Source organism: Tenrec ecaudatus, chromosome 4 (assembly GCF_050624435.1).
Source record: "Tenrec ecaudatus isolate mTenEca1 chromosome 4, mTenEca1.hap1, whole genome shotgun sequence".
Classification (NCBI taxonomy): Eukaryota; Metazoa; Chordata; class Mammalia; order Afrosoricida; family Tenrecidae; genus Tenrec; species Tenrec ecaudatus.
Window position 1 is genome coordinate 155,614,827 of NC_134533.1, and position 15,561 is coordinate 155,630,387.

The 15,561-nt window shown below is 41.5% G+C and overlaps 1 protein-coding gene across 2 annotated transcripts in view; it reads right to left on the minus strand.

Moving 5' to 3' along the window:
• VEPH1 (ventricular zone expressed PH domain containing 1) overlaps positions 1–15,561 on the minus strand; it is a 273,698-nt gene that overhangs the window by 248,301 nt on the left and 9,836 nt on the right. The window lies entirely within an intron of this gene.

Consider the following 15,561-nt stretch of genomic DNA (forward strand, 5'->3'; position numbering starts at 1 on the left):
GAACTCGGAGAAGAAGCTGTAAAACCCAATACAAAGAAGACCTTCCTCTTTGGCGATCTCAATCTTGCGGAAGAGGCAGATAGTAGAGCATCAGAGACGTAGCAGGCCTGGGCAATCACAGGGACTCAGGGAGCCTGGAGACGCCAGGGCAGCTAAGTAGTAACTGGCATATGAACGGAATCTTCCAGCCATTTCAGTTTCTGAGTTCATCATCGGTCACAGTTGACTTTTCCCTGGGACGTTTCAGTAACCTTTGTGAAATGTTTCAAATTCCTCTCAGCTGCCTCATATAAACGTTCTCTTGTTATTTACACAGAGGAACAAACGATTTCCTGCTCTCTCTCCAACTCAAATAACGATGAAATCCACTTCCTTTCAAACTTACCAACATTGAGTGGATTCTGACTCCTAGCTAAAGGACAAAGAAAGAACCTGCCTTCGTGGATTTCTAAGACTGTAACTCTTTCCAGAGTAGAAAGCCTTATCTTTCTCCCGAGGAGCTGGTGTTGGGTTCTAACTGCCGACCTTATGGTTAGCAGGCCAACACATACCTAACCCACTAAATAATCCAACACTTTAGCTTTCCCTAAACACATTAGTTTTCCACTCTCCTCTCTCTTAATTCTCCCTCAAATACCTAATCATCATGTTTTGAGACCTAAATGTGAAAAGGAGGCCCATTTCCTTATGGAATTTCATATGGAATCGGATATGAACACCAGACGGCAGCCCACAGAAACGAAGCAGGGACGCATTGGAATTTCCCATCATCGTGTGTGAGTAGAGGGTGAAGGTGGGACTATTTTGCCCAAGCAAGCTTCAGTTCTAAAAATTTTTATACCTATTAGAGCCAATACTGATGCACACATCTTGTGTTTGAAGCCTCATCTTGCAGATTAGTTATAATCTAGATTCTCCACAACAGAACTTTTGGACAAAGGACAGGAATGTTTTTTAGGCTATTCATAACAATGCCAAACTATTTTCCAGAACACTCATTAATTTATAGCCCCATTAGTTATGCAAAAACATACTTTATCCACTGAATTTTTAAAAAACATTTCATTAGGGACTCATACAACTCATCACAATCCACACATACATGAATTCTATAAAGCACATCTGTACATTCTTTGCCCTCATCATTTTCAAAGTATTTGTGCTCCACTTAAGCCCTTGGCATCAGGTCCTCCTTTTTTCCCCCTCCCTCCCCACTTCCCCCCTCCCTCTTGAGCCCTTGATAATTCATAAATTATTATTTTGTCATATCTTGCCCTATCTGGCGTCTCCCTTCACCCCCTTTTCTGTTGTCCGTCCCCCAGGGAGGAGGTCACATGTAGATCCTTGTAATCGGTTCCCTCTTTCCAACCCACTCACCCTCTACCCTCCGAGTATCGCCCCTCACCCCTGGTCCTGAAGGTATCATCTGCCCTGGATTCCCTGTGCCTCCATCTCCTATCTGCACCAGTGTACATCCTCTGCTCTATCCAGACTTGCAAGGTAGAATTTAGATCATGATAGTTCAGGGGGAGGAAGCATTTAGGAACTGGAGGAAAGCTGTATTCTTCATTGGTGCTACGTCGCACCCTGACTGATTCATCTCCTCCCCTAGACCTTTTTGCAAGGGGATCTGCAGTGGCCGACAAATGGGCTTTGGGTCTCCACTCTGCACTGCCCCCCTTCATTCACTATGGTAAGATTTTGTTGCTGTTGTTCTGATGATGCCTTATACCTGATCCCTTTGACACCTCGTGATCGCATGGGCTGGTGTGCTTCTTCCATGTGGGCTTTGTTGCTTCTGAGCTAGATGGCCGCTTGTTTACCTTCAAGCCTTTAAGACTCCACATGCTATCTCTTTTGATAGCTGGGCACCATCAGCTTTCTTCGCCACATTTGCTTATGCACCCAATTGTCTTCAGTGATTGTACCCTGGAGGTGTGCACCCAATTATATGATATTTTGTTCTTTGATGCCTGATAACTGATCCCTTCAGAACCACGTGATCACACAGGCTGATGTGTTCTTCCATGTGGGCTTAGTTGCTTCTGAGCTAGATGGCCGCTTGTTTACCTTCAAGCCTTTAAGGCCCCAGATGCTATACCTTTTGATAGTCGGGCACCATCAGCTTTCTTCACCACATTTGCTTTTTCACCGCTTTTTCTTCAGTGGTTGTGTCGGGACAGTGAGTATCATAGAATGCCGATTTAATAGAAGAAAGTATTCTTACTATCCACTGAATTTTGCAAGAACAGTTTTTAATTAAAAAAATTGATCAGTAAATAACTGTGTTATTGCTGTTTTATTTGGTTTTCCTTGATCAGATATTAGATTGAGGCTGGCCTTTTAAAGGCTGTTTTGGTGAGATAGATATATTTTATAATGTTAAATAACTATCCCTTCATTCTTATATTACTGCGTGAATTTTAACATCAAGACTAAATATTGAATTTCATTAAATGCCTTTACAGCATCTTGAAAAACAACAAGCCTCACTGCCCCGGAGGCCATAGGGACTCATAGCGACCCTTGAGCACAGTGTGGGACTGCCCTGTGAGCTTCAGAGGCCCCACCTCCCTGGGAGTAGGAAGCCCAGACTCTCTTCTCAGGACGGGCTGGTGGTTTCAAGCCCCTGAAATGAGCCATGGGAGCATAGCAGCTATGCGTCTGGCTTCATTTCAGGATCTACAGGTATATACTTTTTTCCCCACAGAGTTATTACTATTTTAAATTATAATAACAAAATTCCTATTATTCGTTGGCATTACTGTAGATTATGCATCTCCCACATGGTCATGGTAGAAACAGAATGTGTGATTTGATTCTGTTGACTACAGTTTTATTTTTTAATTTCTGCACCAGTGGTTGGGGGGGGGGGGTGTCTTCACACCGGTCAGGTGTAAGTGTCAGTGTTCTGCTAGTTTCATAGCATGTGGGAAAATGCAAACTCCCTGTGGTATCACTTGGAGCTCTGGGGGCATGGTGGGTCACTTAGCTGAGGCCCGCCGGTGGGTCAAACAGCACACTCAACTGTTAACAACAAGGTTAGTGCTTCGAAAACCCCCCGCCCCCTCCGCCCCGCCCGGGGTGCTGTGAGAGAAAGGCCTGGAAATTTGCTAGTGTCCAGATTGCTGCCAAGACAACCTGATGGAGCAATTCTCTTCTATTTAATGCATGGAACTGTCCTGTCTCCGAATTAACTTGAGAGCAACGGTTACTTATCAGAGTTGAGCATGACTGATCTTTTCACTTCAGGGTGCGATGGCGCAAGAGAGTTGAATTAAATTTTCGTCCAGCTCACTGTGTCTGTTTCTCCTGGAGTTTGTTTGATGGATGTTGCTGCTATGGGATTTGCTATGAAGGGAATGTTGTCTTATGTAGTACTTTCTGACATAAACGTTTTCTTATATGATATCAAGATCATGAACCCTGTTTTGTCTTTTACTTGTTTGTTTTGTTGTGCTTTAAAGGGGTCCTGTTTGCCTGGCATTATCTGCCCACCCAATAACTGTTCTAAAAGTTTCCTCTGAAGCTTATTTTGAGTCAATATGTCAACATTGTTTACATAAGTTCAATTTTGTGTGTATAACTTTACATTGGGCAATTTCTCTATCATAGTCAGTGCTGACTCGCAGTGACTCCCTGTGGGTTTCTGAGACCGTAACTGTCTTCAGGAGGAAAATGCCTTGCCTTTCTCCCACAGAGCTGCTGGTGGTTCCAAACCGTGGACCCTCCAGCTCACAGCCCAATGCATAATCACTACATCACCAGGGCTCATTATCCAATGCTTCATAATAGCTACATTTACGCCTGGTATATGAGGTACGCAAAAAATTGCAGCATAGTCCCCGATCAGCCTATGATTCCACACGATTCAATGGTAAGCAGTTTATGCAAGGTAGGGCAACAGGTCACAGGTCCTCATTGAAAACAGAAGGCCATGTTTAGCTGCTTCTCACAACTTGTAACAAAAAGGCTTGATCTTGACTCAGTGCTGAGTTGTTAATCTCAGTGTCATTTCCGATATTTTAGTTGTCACTGTGGAAAGATTTCAAATACAGCCTTTATATTAAAACCCACTGTCATCGAGTAGGACTGCTCCGTAGGGTGTCTGGGACTCAAGCTTTCGGGCAGCAGACAGGCTCATCTATTTCCTAGGGGCATCCAGTGGGTTTAAGCCACCAGTCACGTGGTGTTAGCTGCCCAGTGCTGATACCACAGTGTCCAGAGGGCTCCTGAACCTTTCTACTAGATTTGAATATACGGTATGTCTGTGCTGTGAAAAATGATTTGCTCTCATGTGGTTTTAATTCATAAAATAATTAATTTAATTAACCTATCTTTATAGTTTTATCATTTCTGAATGATATTACTGAATCTAGAGATACATCTTATTTGTCTTGTGATCCAATATAAAATATATATTTTAGTACATAAATTTTGTCACTTATATTAAGTGATATGACAGATGCATTTGGCCTTAGAGATGCCAAATTATTTCATAGTATGGTTTCTTTTAACTTACATGAAAATTTTTGCTAATGTTTTTTAAAATAATATTTTAATAGTGTTTTGGGCCTAAGTTTATACATCGCATTAGGTTCCAGTTTGACCATTTCTATACAAATTTTTCAGTTACATTAGTTACAATTTTTCACAAGGAGTCACCCTTTGCTTTGAGTTCTGGATCTTTTAGTTTCCCTGACCCCTTATCATCTAATTCCTTTAGAGAAATGACTGACCTTTCCGTCTCATACGGATGACTGTTCATGGAGCCATATACTGACTGATAACATCCTTTAGGTTGTGTGTCATTGGGACACAGCTCTACAACACGACTATAGGGAGTTTCAGTTCAAGATTTAGAAAACATCTCAAGACGAGAGTCCCAGTTCTCTAGTCTCAACTGGTCTACTAAGTCTGAACATTTTAAGACTTTGAGTTCTGTCAAATTTAGATTTATCCACCATTCTACACCGTCTCATGTATTGCAGCCCTGATTAGGATGGTCAGTACTGGCGGCCGGCCACCGCCAGTCCTTCTGGCCGCAGGATGGATGAGGCCACAGCTCATGTAGGTTGTCAGCCCTGTCAGCGACCTTCTTTGCTCTGACTTTGGTCTCCTTCCTTCTCTCTGTGTCTGACTAGAAGAGGTTAATAGAACTCTCCTAGATGGCTGCTCACAAGAGCCCAGAAACAGCTCATTTCACTAGGATGAAAAACATGAACTTTGTGAGTTACCTCATGCCACTTGACTGAATTGTCCTAGGAGACCAAGCTCTTAAACCTTCTAACCCAGAAAAGCCGTCTTACAAGGAGTTTGGCTATGAAAGGCTTTCTTTAAGTACCCCATTCTAATGCCCAAAGAGAGGCTCACTACTTGAGAGACACTACAAATCCAAATAGACAAAATGATTCAGCTCACTGTCCTCATCATTGCTTCTGTTATTAGCCACTCGAGGAAGGCCCAGTGGGCACATAAGCAATGCTACGTGGTTTCCAGGGTGGAAGTGATGCGTGGTACAACAGCCTGGGTTATCATTCAGTACGGCTGATCTTACTGCTACCATTGTCTCAATGGCAGCCATTAGTGATGCTCAAATTGGCAACAGCCCAAGGAAACCAACTAGTCACTTGTTGGCAAGTTGCTTACATTGGCCCCCTTCTACTATGTTGTCTGACATCTACATTTCATCGGGGTTTTGCTTGGTCTGTCCTGCCCACAGGGCCTCCGCCTCAGCAAAATGGTTTGGTCCACTGAGCAGGGATCCTAATTAGCACTGCGTCAGAAGAACCCTATAGCAAAGGCGGTCTGATTGTGAGTGTGCGAGCATGGGATGCAGTGATTCTATCACATACCCTAAGCCCCCACCCTCCCTCCTCAGATTGCTGGGGTGATCAAATAATGGAGCATGCTGCTTAAGGAGTACCTCAAAACGATACTCTGCTAGAACAGGGAGCCATTCTCTATGGGGCAGTGTACCCATTAAAACAAGGACCACTACACAATGTTGCCTTCTCTCTAAGTAGAGTACACGAGCCTAGAAGCCCACTCAGGTAAGACTCCTTATGTAAAGAGACCAACACACAAGGAAGGAGTCTCCATCCTGCAGCAGTTATTGACCATAATCATTAAGAGGAGATATGCTGCTATTACACAATGGGGAATTCTCTTGATTTGAATGGTAAATACACAATAGACTAGTTAAACCTGGAAGAGGGCAGGGTCTCCGATCTCTCAAAAAAGAGCATCCAAGTCACCCAGTCAGGGTAATCCAGAACAGCAGAGGTCTTATCTATAGATGAAGGGAATCTATAAAATAGGTGCTAATTAAAAAAAATCTAGTGACTTGAGAATTTGTGTTGAAATTTTTATTTTTGTGCATTTTGATGGACCAGAAACAAAAGCTTAGTTTCACTGAGAAAAAAGTCAAGGTGTCTGAAGGGCTGGTTTTTTTTCTGAGGAGAGAATCTGTGTCCTTAGCTTTTCTAGCTACTAAAGGTGGCCTGCGTTCCTTATGAGCTCTTCTTCCATCTTCAAAATGCATCCCTACAACCTCTTCTTCCATAATTGCATCTCTTTCTTGTGCCTTTGATTTTCTTGCCTCCCTCTTTTAAAGACTCTAGTGACTACCCTGGGCCCACTCAGATAATCCAAAGCAATATGCCTACCTCAATGTATTTGACCTCAATTACATTTGCAAAGTACCTTTTTCAACATAAGGTACCACACACACAGGTTTGCGAGATTAAGATGTGGACCTCATTGGCGGGGGCATTATTTGGCCTAATAGAGAGAAAATAAGTACGAGTGGCAACCTTGATATCAGTTGATGATAGATCTTCTCACTAACCGTCTTTTTATTAGTTCCCCCAGGAAGAGATCAATCAGCATCACAGAGAAGTTTTTCTATATGTGATGAATTTATTTTATCAAGGAAATTGGTTAGAATGATGCAAAGAATCAAGACGAGTGGATATGACGGTAGATTGTTTCAGTTCCCCTCCAGGACATAGGTACTACCCATTCCCTCTGTGGTTAGCTCATTGTCAACTCTGCCTGCAGAAATTTCCCTTGACCAAATGGACAGCTTTACCCAAGATTTTGCTTCTCTCTTGGAACAAACCAAAAACAACCCCAAACAAACTCAAACTTGCTGCCACCAAGTCAATGCTGACTCCGAGCAAGCCCCTGTGGGTTTTGAGACTAGAACTGTTTATAGGAGTAGAAAGCTCAGTCTCCCACAGAGCTGCTGGCAGTTTCAAACTGCCGACCACGCAGATTGCAGCCCAATTCAAACCGACTGAACCTCCGGGGCTCCTTCTTGGGATCGTCTGTATTTACGGCTGGTCCGTGTACGAAGACTGGCTCTTTTGTCTTAGGATGACCCTGAAGGCTCATCCCAGTTCCAGGGCTCCTTGGAATTGCTCTACACCTTAGCCAGAGCCACAGCCACACCACAGCTCAGATGCTCTTTCTAGTCAGCTCTGTCTCACTCACTCCTCCACAGGCCTTGTTTCTGATATCATCTCTGCATGGAAATCATCATTTCAGAATTTGTTTTCCTGGGAACCCAGCTACAACAGTTTACACAAATGGCATTGAGAGATATAGCATACCATGTCCAAATAAGAGTTTAATGATACATGCCAATGAAATTTTCCCTTGCTAGAAACAAAGTTTAATGAAAGTTAAAGGTGCCAGTTAACAAAAGCATGTGACATAAGGATATGTCTGAGTGCATGAGCATCACTCCTCAACCCCTCTGCTAAGAGAGTACTGGATTATCAGAGAATTCTGAAAGGAGTGCTTCGGAAGGAATCTAACGGATGCAAGGTAGTATCAGGCAGGTTGTTGACTACAAGGTATCAACAATAATTCTAAGACATCTGACTAGGAGGGCTAAGCACCTGTCCATAGGATGAAGCTGATATTATGAAATTATGAAAACGGATCATAATTTCAACTAATCTATGAGATTCCTCAGTTGTGTACATTGCCATTACTTTGGCTGCTTTACTCCAAACCAAAGGGATTTTTTTCCACTTGATAAAACTATATATTTATTTCCCTATGAATATATAGAAATAGATTCTTAGTCCTATGTAGCATATACATGAAAAAAAACCACCTCAAAAAACAAAATGTTCATCCAAAAAGAGGGAAAACCTAAATTAAGGATCTAACTAGGTTCCTCAACAAGTATTCAAAAAGAAAGTCACAAAACAGTTTTGATAATGTAATTGCTTAGTTTCAGACTTTTTGGTGAGGGGACAGCTTTTCAATAAAGGTTTTCTTGTCTGATATGCTGGAGCCGCTCTCTTCTTAGGAAATATAAATGCACAAACATGTTTATGTTCAAGCTCAGCTTTCCACCGGGACCTGTGCATATTAAAATAAGCACCTTCTAAGGACCAGATCTAGTTAATGTCAAGGCCAGGAAGCCAGATTCCTTCTCACAATGATCCAGTCATTGTCGATTTTAAAGTAATTTCTCCAGAAGGGGCACGGCTGTCTACCCGGAGGAGGAGCACAGTGAAACAGCCCTATATTATGCTGTTCCCAGCCTGGACGTCAGAACTAATCAGCCCCCTCAGTCCCAGGCTTTGTACCTCCACGTCAGCATCCATTAACCTTTTCAGCCACTTGTCTCTATGGGGTAAAGTCTTTAGGAAATGACCCACAGCCAAAAGAGAATATGAAACATGAAGTAAAATAGTGGTCAGAGTGGTCAGTTTGGCATGGAGTAGGAACTCAGAAGAGAAGGGAGATGTCTTAAGATGCTTTGTTCCCCCTTTAATGGCAAGGTGGTGAAACAGTTGAACAGCTGGCTGCTAATTACTGGGCTGGCAGTTCAGAATCACTGAAGAGCTCCATAGGAGAAAGAGCTGCTCCTGTAAAGATCACGTTGTACAAAACCTATGGATTGAACTGCACTGCCTCCTGGGATCCGTCAAAATGGACTGAATGGCACCTAACAAAAATAACCTTTTGTTGATATGTGCTATCTATCGAGTCAGCTCTGACTCATCCTGACCCTATGTACAACAGAAGGACACACTGCTCTTTCCTGTGCCATTCTCAGAATTGTTCTTATGGTTGACCCCATTGGTACAGTCACTGTGTCGATCCATCTTTAGAGGCAGCAGGATGTTGTGGTTAAGAGCAAGGACTCTAGGACAGATTGCCTGGGACTAAACTAAGGTCTACTTCTCACTAACTCTGCAACCAAGGGCAATCACGTAACCTCTCTGTACCTCAGGTTCCTAAGCCCTGTAACTGGAACATCATTAAGACCCACCTCCTGAGGTTGTTGTGAGGATTAAATGAGTTAATATATGTAAAGACCTCGCAACAGTACTTGGCATAGAGTAAGTACTGTATAAAAGAAAGACTCAACCCCCCACTTCAGAAGAAGAAACCCTGAAAACCTTATGAATAGCTTCAAAAGATACTGGAGGCCTAACGAATGGGAGCAGAGCATTGGCATAGATAGTGCTGGAAGGTGGGTCCCTCGGGTTGGAGGGCACTTGGAGTGTGATTGAGGAGGAGTTGATTTCTTGAAGTAGGGTAGACCATGATGACATGAGTCAAGTAAGGCCTGTGGGAGTGGGGTTTTGGGGATCTTCATTTGCTGATGGGCATGACTCAAACCGTGAGAAACTGCTGCAAAAATCTGCTAATGATAAGAACTTGGAATGTGCTAAGTATGAATCTAGGAAAATTGGAAGTGTCACACATAAAGATTGATATCCTAGACCTGAAATGGACTGAGATTGGCCATTCTGAATGACATATCTAAAGCTTTACTATACCAGAAATAACACAATCAAGAGGAATGGCATGGTATTATCTATCTAAAATTACATTGCACAATCAATCATGAAGCATGTTGCTGTCTGTGATGGGATTATATCTATCTGTACTCAAGGAAATTCAATCAATACAACTATTATTCATATTTCTGCACCAACCACAAAGGCTAGTGAAGAAATTGAAGAATTTTACCGACTTCAGTTGCAAATTAATCAAGTGTGCAATCAAGATGCATTGATAATTATTGGTGATTGGAATTTAAAAGTTGGAAATAATGAGGAAGGAAGAGTAGTTGGTAAATACTGACTTGGTGATAGAAACTAAGCCGGAGATCTCCTGCCAGATTTTGAAAAACCAGTGAATTGTTTATAGCAAATACCTTTTTCAACAACACAAAAGGTGACTACACACATGGACTACTCCAGGTAGCCCCACAGAAATCAAAAGGACTCTATCTGTAGAAGAAAGGGTGGTGTCAAGGGTTGAACAGAAACTGTCAAAGGCAGCTCCAGAATAAAAAGGCAACTATTATAACGCAATCTTCAAGGTCCGAGAATGAGAAAACCAAAAGGAGAAAAGCATGATCCACATGATTGAAAGAACTCAAGAAAAAATTCAAGCTTTGAGTTTTAATGTTGAAAAAATTCTATAGAGGAAATGTTGAGGGATGCGGGAAGCATCAAGAAAAGATAGGAGGAATACACAGAGTCACGGCACCAAAAAGAGCTCGTCGACATCCCACCATGTCAAGAGTTAGCATGTGAGCAAGACCCCATCGTGATGCAGGAAGAAGTTCAGACTGTACTGATTGCATTAGACAAAAACGAGATTCCAAGAATTGAGGAAATACTTATGGAAATGTTTCAGAAAGCTGACAAGGCACTGGAAGCACTCACTCATCTATGCCAGGAAATTTGGAACACAGCCACGTGAACAACTGACCAGAAGAGATCCATATTTGTGCTTAACTGAATGCTCAAATTATAGAGCAATATCACAGGTATTGCAAGCACATAAAATGTTGCCGATGATCATCCAACAGTGGTTGCAGCAGTACATGGAACTTCCAGAAGTTCAGGCTGGATTCAGAAGAAGACATGGAATAAGGGATATCATTGTTGATGTCAGATGGATCTTGGATCAAAGCAGAGGATACCAGAAGTATGTTTACTTGTGTTTCATAGACTATGCTAAGGCATTCCACTGTGTGGACCATAATAAACCTTAAGAAGAATGGGAATTTCAGAATGCTTCATTATGCTCATTTGGAACTTATATATAGATCAAGAGGAAGCTGTGGAAACAGAACAAGGGACTACTGCATGGTTTAAAATCAGGAAAGGTGTGTGTCAGGATTGCATCCTCTCGCCATATCTCTCATCCTGTATGCTGAGCAAATCATCAGAGCTGGATTACATGAAGAAGAGTGTGGCCTCAGGATTGGCGGAAAACTGATTAACAATCTGCAGTATGCAGATGACACACCCTGATTTGCTGAAAGTGAAGAGGAACTGAAGCACTTGTTGATGCAGATCAAGGATTGTAGCCTTCAGTGTGGATTACAACTCAGTGTGTGGAAGACCGGAATCCTCACAAGTGGGCCGATAGCTAACATCAGGATCAACGGAGCAAAGGTTGAGGCTGTCAAGGCTGTTGTCTTACTTGGATCCACAGTCAATGCTCATGGAAGCAGCAGTCCAGACATCAGAAAATGAATTGCACTAGGTAAATCTGCTGCACAAGACCTCGTTAGAGTATTAAAGGGCAGAAAGGATGTTATTTGGAGGACTAAGGTGCGCCTGACCCAAACCTTGCTGTTCTCCATTGCGTCATATGCATGTGAAAGTTGGACACTGAATGAGAAAGACAGTAGAAGAATCGATGCATTTGACTTGTGGTGCTGGAGAAGAATGTTGACAGTACCACGGACTGAGAAAAGGACAAACTGTTCAGTGTGGAAAGAAGTAAGACTGGAGTGCTCCTTGGAGGCAAGGAGGGCAAGATTTCGGCTTATATATTTTGGATATGTTGTTAGGAGAGACGAGGCCCAGAGAAGAACATCATGTCTGGTCAAGTGGAAGGGTCCTGAAAAAGAGGAAGGCCCTTGAGAAGATGATCGACATAGTGGCTGCATCACCAAGTCAGGCGCAGAAACTATTGTGAGGATGGCACAGGACTGGGCACTCTCCAGTTCTGCTGTGCATAGGGTCACGGTGGGTTGGAGCTGATCCCGTGGCACCTAACGACAACAGCACGGAATTGATGTATTCGCATTATGGTGTTGTTGAAGAGTATGAAAGTACCCTGAATTGGCAGAAGAATGAATACATCTGTCTTGGAATTATAGCCAGAATGTTCCTTAGAAGGGAAAGCAGCAAGATGTTTTCTCATGTGCTTTGGCCATGCTATCAGGAGGGACCAGTTCCTGAAACAGGACACCCGGCGTGGTGGAGTGGAGGCAATGATAAAAAAGACCCCCCCCCCCCGAAAGGACGGATTGGCACAACATCTGCAACAAAGGGTTAAAAAATTACAAATATCATGTGGGCACACGTCCGGGCAGTGTTTCATTCAAGTTTATATGAGGCTGATATAAGTTGTAATGGATTTAATGGCACTTATATAACAAGAAAAAATGTATTAAACAGACTTGACAAAATGGTGAGGAGAAACTGTTAAATCCAAAATTCTAGGAGGAAATTTTAAGGCACATTTCTTAGTAATTTGAAATTCTATCAAACATTAACTTGATTGAAGATAGAGATCATTTTAGGAGCCCTGGTGCCATTGTTGCAAGGCTTTGGGTTGCTAATTGTAAGGGCAGCAGTTCAGTACCACTGGTAGCTCAGAGGGAGAGAGATGAGGCTTTCTACTTCTGTAAAGAGTTACAGTTTCAGACCCCCTTATGCCCTGCTCTATATCGTCGCCGGGAGTCACAGTTTTAACAATATCTATAATGAGGGCTTCAATAAGCATACCTTGAACTGTACACACATAATTAGAGACTGCACAATCCTGTTAAGCAACATAAAGTTTCTAGGAAGGAAGTTTAGTGCAGTGGCTAAGAGTATATAGTTTCTCTAGCCAAATTCCCTTGATTCTTGGCTCTAAAAATTATAGTCTTAGAATCTTAGATGAGTTACCTTATTTTTTTACATTTTTAATCATTTTATTACGGGCTCATACAACTCTTATCACCATCCATCCATACATCAATTGTGTAAAGCACATTTGTACATTCATTGCCCTCATCATTCTCAAACATTTGCTCTCCACTTAAGCCCCTGGTATCAGCTCCTCATTTTCCTCTCCCTCCCTTCTGCCCCCTCCCTCATGAAGCCTTGATAATTTATAAATTATTATTTTGTCCTGTCTTGCCCTGCCTGACGTCTCCCTTCACACATTTTTTTCTGTCATTCATCCCCCAGGGAGGGCACATGTAGATCCTTGTAATCGGTTCTCCCTTGATGAGTTACCTTATTAACAGCTCTGTGTCACAGTTTAAAACAGAATATTAGAATACTTACCTCAAACGTTTATTGAGAGGAATAAATATGCCAACATGTGAAAGGTTTTTAGAACATTTCCTGGCACATACTAAGTGTTGTTGCTAGTTGCTATTGAATTGATTCTGATTCGCGGCAACACTAAGTATCAGCCGTTGTTATTCACACAAATGGTCAACTCTGGACTGCTTCCAGATCATCAATGTCACGGAGTTCACATACTCTCATTACCATGGCACTTAAGTTTTAGCTAAATTTTAGAGGATTTTTAAAAATGCAGAGATTAAAAAACATACTTTTAAATTAATCATGATTCAAAGGTGAAATCAATAAAAGTAAGGAAATAGAACTCATAATCAATATACTCTATCTCTAAATTTGTGGATGCAACAAAGTAGCATATAGAATATTTCTAGTTTTAAATACTTTACAAACACAAGCGCAGACCTTAATAAGCTAATCACTCAACTGAGAGAGTTAGAAAAAGAATAGCAGAATAAAGCCAGGGAATACAAAGGAGAAAATAATAGAGATAAAATAAATGAATAAAATAGAAAAAGCAGTCCTATACAGTGCTCAAGAGAGATAAAATGTAACAAAGCATATAAGGCTCTGAAAAAGCATCAGTAAAGCAGAAAGTCTAATTACAGATGTAACAGAAAACAGTAAGAATAATATGAACACTTTTATGTCAATAAATTCGAAAGCTCAGAAGAAACTTATAATGTCACAGAAATTTTATTTTATCAAACACGATTGAAACAAAAAGGGCCAATATTTCTTAAAGAAAATGAATCAAAGATTTCAAAATCAATTACAAAAACTCATGGTGCCCAGATGGTTTTACTACTTTCTATCAAATCTTCATGAAATAGATCACCACAATCTTATAAAATTCTTACCGGGACTAGAACATGAGGAAGCGTTTCCCAGCTCATTTTATAAGACTGGGGTGTATTACCTTCACACCAAAGCCAAGGGAAGACAATGCAAGAGAGACAATCACAGGCCAATCTCATATATGAACATGGTTCCAAAAACTGCTTTAAAAATAACAAACCAAATAAAGAAAAGCAGTAAAATAAATGACAAATTCATTTTGCTCCAGCAATGCAGTGATGTTTTTATATTAGAGAATCTAACACTGTACTTTTACACAGTAGCAGATTAAAGGGGAAACTACAATGATCTCAAGAGAGCAACAAAAGAAGTTGAAAAAATACACAGTTCTTAGCAAGTTAGAAACAAAAGAAGACCTTCTTAATTTGGTATTGGGTAGTAATCAAAGCTTGGAGCAAACATACCCACAAGGAAAAATCAGAAAGCTCCCTTTAAATAAAAAATGAGAAAAAATATCTATTGTAATCCCTAGTTCTATTGACCATTGTTCTGATGTGCTAGCCAGGACAGTGAAACAAATAAATCAAATAAAAGGTGTAAGTATTGGAAAGAAAGAAACAAAGCTGTCATTACTTGAAGATGATTGTTTTACACATAAAAATTCCAGAGGAATGTGTTTCTTCCATTAACATGTATATGATTGACTCTTCCATCGCTCTCCTCTCCCATCGTCTCTATACCTGCTTGGTGTCTCTGCTCCTCAATCTCAGCAGAGCTCAGTTGTCACTGTTCATTTTCTGCCATTCCCATTCCAGTGCGATGCTCACCCCACTCATCCAGTGACACGGCTCTTGTCAAACCCAATGACCTTCGTGTGCCCGATTCTAATGGTGACGTGTCTGTCCTCATCACGTTTGACCTAGGAGCAGCATTTGGCATCCCTAGGGTGGTGCTGTTGGGTGAACATTGAATCGTTAGCCTCGAGGTCAGCCGTTGATGAGGCCGTTTGCTCTAGTGAGAATTTACAGCCTGGGAAGCCCCACACATGGTTGTCGGTTAGAATCAGCTTGATGGCAGCAGGTTGGATTTGGCTTGGATGTCCTCACTTGACTTCAAGGACAGTGTGCCTGTGTGACTCATCCTGCATGATGACCTCTTCATCTCAGTCTAAATAATCGTGATTTCTAGCTATACCATATGCATCTATCTATCTATCTATCTATCTATCTATCTATCTATCTATCTATCTATCTATCTACCATCTATCATGTCTCATAATCTCCTTGATTTCTGAGCACTAGCAGGCCCAGAGCTGTCTTCTGAATTTCCTTATTTTTCTCTGTACACTCACTGCCTTTGTGATCTTATTCAGTATAAAACTGATGAGTTTCAAATTATAATG